Below are 6,000 nucleotides of genomic sequence, written 5' to 3' on the forward strand. Positions count from 1 at the left end.
TTCATTCATTCTCATTCATTCTTTACCCTGGTTTGTGGTAGCTTATGTTTACTACTAGAGCACAATCGAATAATCCTTTATGAAAATGTAGATAATAATAATAATAATAATAATAATAACTTTATTTGTATAGCGCTTTTCCTGCAAACGTTGCAGCTCAAAGTGCTTTAATCATTATATAGGTGGCATGTCATTGAACCATAACTCCATTCATAAAGAAACAACCTTCATATTTGTTATGAAATTGTTTCCTGCAATCGTCAACAACAGGGTCCTGAACTGAACCTCTCCTTGCAGAATTTATGAGCTGCACATGATTCCAGTTCAAAGTCTCCACCAACAGCCCGAGAGTTTACTCTAAGATACCCATCTTAGACAACACAGAGATAAAGCTCAACTACGCACGTAAAGGTTTAAAAACAGAGAGAAATCATGATGGAAAAAACGGTAGCCTTGAACCAGGATCTCAAAAATACAGTCCTTTCCAATGAGGCCAGAGAAACACCTTTATAACAAAAATGTTACACAACCATATTGTTTCAGCACGTTTTACCACTAGCTGAACTCAACAACAAAAAGTGAATGAAAATGCTTAAACTTGTGCTCAGCTTTCAGACATTCTCAAGCATTTAGGTCAGTGAACGCAGATGGACCTTGTTTAAAATATTCAACAACAACTTGACACAATGACTTAACAGATATATTGCTTTTGTCAAACTGAAATGGACTGCAAACCCATTGGATTGCGGCACTACTTTGATTTCCTAAACACACAAAAAGAGCAAAACATGTGGATATCCTATTGGCCCCTTGGAGTCAAAAATCTGGTATAATCTGCATTTGCTAGCTCTACTTTTTCCCATGTATTGATCTAACCTGAAAAGAAACCTTGAAAAGAGATCCACAACACTGAAGTTGGCTACGTGCCAAAACATAAAGAGACGACAACAAGCATTCAGACTGCTCCAGTTCTCATGAGTATGGATCTGTGTGTGTGTGTGTGTGTGTGTGTGTGTGTGTGTGTGACCGCACTACCTGGGTTGGAGTCAACTGAATTTAAATCCAATCAATTCAGAAAAAATTGCACTTACAATGCAATCATTCCAACTGTGGCATTCATTTAAAAAATGTTGAACCCTAGCCCTAATCAAAAAAAATGTTTAATGTTCTAAATTCAAATTATTTCCAGAATTGGCTGAATTGAAATCATCCCGACCCCAACTCTGAGCCGTCAAACGCTCAGGAGCTTTATTCCCCCCCGGCTACATATTAGAGCTGATGATCTTCTACCAAACAGTAGCTAGCTGCTAATAGGAAGGAAAGAAGGGTGCCAAGGCTTTAATACCGGTGTCAACTGCAAATTACAGGTTTCTTCCTCCCTCCCTCCCCTTTCTGGAGCAATGCTGTTGTTCACTCAAGTGTGATATGGGGTGGTGACACACGGATGTAATAAAGATAATGGAGGACAAATTCAGAGCATGCTATCTAAACCATAAAACACCCTCAACTACACCCAGATGAGAACGTACCAATCAAATCCCATGCCGAACTGCTGTACATGAAAGAGAGGTTCGCCGACCATTCATAGGAATTCTGAGAGGGATAACCTACATCTGAGAGCTTTAATAGGAGCTGACAGTCTAGTGAAAGTGGGACCTCCCCACCACCGGGTCTTCAACAGTCTGACAGGCATGAAAAGCTTCCGAAACTGTGGCGAAAGAGAGAGAGAGAGAGAGAGAGAGAGAGAGAGAGAGAGAGAGAGAGAGAGAGAGAGAGAGAGAGACAGAGAGAGAGAGAGAGAGAAAACCTCAAATGTTCCTAATGAGACAGTCACTAATTGTGCTACCTCGGCCTTCTCACCCTCCTCCCCCACTCCACCCCCCGCTCTATTGGAATGCTGATTAAGCGGAGTTCACATTGCAGTGATACTGTGTGTCTACCAGTAGGCCTGTTATAATATAAATACAGCCCCAGGGGCAGGAACAAGGGAGCTGATGAAGAGTGGAGTTAAGGTGAGCGACTCTCTCTATCCTCCTTTCTCCTCAGAAACCAGAGACTACCTCCACCCCGCCCCGCCCAACCCCCTTCACCCCCACCCTGACCACCCTCCCTCTACCCCGTCCTCCCCCCACCCCCAGCCCCCTCTGCAGCATCTCAGCATGTGCAGTCCCGTCCCGCCTCAGCTTTGCTCATGTAAACAAAGATCATTCCATTTCTGGTTCTTCCAGTACCATTGTAGTCCAGCAGGACTATTATAATACCGCCCTCTTTCTTCCTGAAAAACAACAAACCCCCTCTAAGACAAACACCCTGGCTAGCTGTGGAAGGAGACCCCTCCGTCTTCCTTACAGAGTCAGCTCAGGAGACGCCGAAGGGTCGGGTTGGGTCAGGTTCTCCCAGCAGCTGTGGCAGAGCCCCGTCGGGCCCGGTGAATCACCCTAGCAGAGCAAGGTAAACGTGGACGTGGACTCCCACCGGCCGTCTTTGCACTCAGTGCACTGCAAAGAGAAAATGAGGACAGAGGGAGAAAGCTGGCGCGCTGCCTGGTCTGATGTTTCCAAATCAAGGCCTTCACCTGGCAAGACATCTCATCAGTGTGTACAAAGTAGCAATCCATCATCCCATGGATGGGACGTCTGCCAACAGCAGTAAAGCTGCTATAGAACAGATGACTGTGATTATGTCTCAATATAAACTGGATGATTTTTTTTTTTTTTTAGAGGGAGTAAAGCATTGTACATATACAGTGCCTTGCAAAAGTATTCACCCCCCTTGGCTTTTTACCTATTTTATTACATTACAACCTGTAATAAAAAATAAAAAAAAATTATTTGATGAATCTGCACAAAATAGTGTTAGTTTTTAAATGAAATGAGAAATATATAAAAAAAGAATTTAAAAAAATAAAGAACTGAAAATTGGCATGTGCATATGTATTCACCCCCTTTGTTATGAAGCCCCTAAAAACTTCTGGTGCAACCAATTACCTTCAGAAGTCACATAATTAGTGAAATGAAGTCCACTTGTATGCAATCTAAGTGTCACATGATCTGTCAGTATATACACACCTTTTCTGAAAGGCCCCAGAGGCTGCAACACCTAAGCAAGAGGCACCACCAACCAAACACTGCCATGAAGACCAAGGAACTCAGGGTTGGGTTATAAAAAAAATTGCTTTAGCAGTATGCTTGGGGTCGTTGTCCTGCTGGAAGGTGAACCTCCGTCCTAGTCTCAAATCACTTATAGACTGGTACAGGTTTTGCTCAAGAATATCCCTGTATTAAGCACCATCCAAAACTAACACTATTTTGTGCAGATTCATCAAATAAAATTCTGATTAAAAAAATGTTTAAATTACAGGTTGTAATGTAATAAAATAGGTAAAAAGCCAAGGGGGGTGAATACTTTTGCAAGGCACTGTACACTTGTTGTTTTGGTTTTTTACAATATGACAAGATTCTGCCTTTCTTCCTGGCCTTGGACAGTAGGATAAGTTAGGTATTCAGGAGAGAGATCGGATTAAGAGCACAATGTATCTTCTTCCCATGGACGGACTGAAGGTTTGTGTTGGCTGACACTCAAGGCTGTTTGTGTGTGTAGATGTGTGTTGACATATACAGTATAACTACTGTGAGAGCATTCCTTTAAGCATCTGTAAGCGATCCTAAAACTGTTGTTTGTTATAATATACCAAATTCTATTATAGATATTATCGAGTGGACTCGTCAACACTTTCGTACTAAGCAAAAGCTTTTTGCTCATTTGCGCGACTTGTGAATTGCCGACATGCGGCCCTTTTCACCAGACCGTGTCGCAACACAGTACACACCCTCTGTAAGGAATCCCGCTAGAATGATCTACCGTCCAACACGACTGACCTTTCCTGCCTTCCCAATCCAACACTCTTGATCACGCTCAAACCACAACAGTCATCCTGTGTAGACAAAACACTCCCATCATCTCCTCCAGAACAACTCCTCAGCTCATATCAGACTGACTTCAACGGAGACAGCTGTCCTTGCTACCAGAGACACACCACAGTGATGAAGCTGACCGCCACCCCTCCGTTCTCTCTTCCTCCTGGACCGGGTTCACTGACGAAACCATCAGAACCAGATCCTGCCAATCAGAGACGGGCATTTCAGCTGTGCTTCCGCCCTGGTAGGATACCATCAGGCCTGTTGCCCCAAATATAGAAATAACCTAGCTGTCACCTAGCCAGGAGTCTATAATACCCCCATACAATCACAACACAACACACACAGTGGAAAATAAGCAAAACACACGTGCGCAGACACACACACACACACACACACACACACACACACACACACACACAGGAAGATAAGCCTTCCTAGAAATTCCTGATATCATCATGCTGTGCGGGTTGCACTTTAGAGCCTGTCCCAACGAGCCTCCAGCCTGCTTAAGGAGAGCCTCTCACACAGCAGACACACTGAGGGACGACCTTGACTGTTTGGACAGGTGTGGTGGCGTGCGTCCCAGGCAGACAGGGAGGCTGTGTGAGGGGAGGCCGGAAATGGCTGTCAGGGTCAGAGTGACCTTTACAGGAAGAGACCGTGGCCAAGCACTTAAAACGACAACCTTGCTTAAATGGTAAATAGTAAATGGACTGCACTTATATAGCGCCTTTATCCAAAGCGCTTTACAACGGTCTCTCATTCACCCATTCACACACATTCACACACCAATGGCGGCAAGCTACCAAGCCACTTCACCTATGCAAGGCGCCGGCCCGCTCACTGGGAGCAATTTGGGGTTCAGTGTCTTGCCCAAGGACATTTCGACATGTGGCCAGCCGGGGCTTGAACCGCCGATCTGCCAACCTTGCGATCATTAGACGGCAGCTCGACCTCCTGCGTCACAAGCGCCCCAGGGCTTAAAATACATAATTCAGCTAGCATACGAGGGAAGCCCTCACTTAGTGGTCAGTGTTTTGTTTATAGTGACTACTTTCAAAGACAAAACAAAAATAATCTTCGACCGATGTTTTTCCACCCAGAGGCTGTTCCTGTACTGGTATACATTGTCTGGTCTGGTTGAGAGGGCCACCTAGTGGCCATAACAGATAAGTGCAACATTCAGAGGTTGAGTCTGCTCTCAAAATCGACACAAAATGAATAACATGTCATCCTAAATGGAAACAAAGAAAGACAACGTAGGTTTTTATTATGAGATGCCTTTATTGTACTTTTTGGAATCCAGTGACACAGACGCCCCCCTTCACAGACGCGAGACAGAGTCCCTCCCCGTCCTCCCTCCCTCCCCAGTTCACACACAGCCTGCCGTAGGCCTCAGGGCCCGGGGGGTGGGGAAACGTACCGTGATCCCGCGTAGCTTGTACTCTTAAATTAAACATAGAGAGATAATAGAACAACACATCCAGGTGCATTTCCACGTACACACACGACATGCATTCAAAGGGACTTAAGAAACAACAGCGACTCTGGTTCACACAAAACAGCAGCTGTCTCGAAAGGAAAGGAAGTGACGACAACAAAGAAAAAAAAAGAAAAAGAAAAAAAAAAAAAATAGGAAAAAAGAATCACTTTAAAAAAAGAAAAAAAATAAGTCTGTCAACTCTGCCTGTGGTCCACGATCGGCCTGCTGTCCCAGTTCTGTCAATCCTCATCACTTTAAGGAGAAAACTAATAGGCAAAAAGACACAGTCCTACTATTCCTACCCGGGGGGTTTGCCTGCTTTAAATATGGAGGTGATTTTCCTTGTACGTTTCTTCTTCTTGATTTTGGTCTTTTGTTTGTTTGTTTGTTTGTTTTTAAAGGTTTTCGAATTGAATTGAATTAGAATTTTTTAAATCATCATTGAATACATTTTGTGTCTCACTAAAAATCAGCTCATCTAGGTAAAACTAGGTCCCTCTCTCCGCTGGCTCGCACCCCGCTGCAGAATCTAAGTAAAATATATATAAGCTCCAGTCGAGGGTCTTGGTGGGTTTGGTTGGTCCCATCAGGAGTGGC

The sequence above is a fragment of the Nansenia antarctica genome (genome assembly GCF_963989245.1).
Source record: "Nansenia antarctica genome assembly, chromosome: 2".
Lineage (NCBI taxonomy): Eukaryota > Metazoa > Chordata > Actinopteri > Argentiniformes > Microstomatidae > Nansenia > Nansenia antarctica.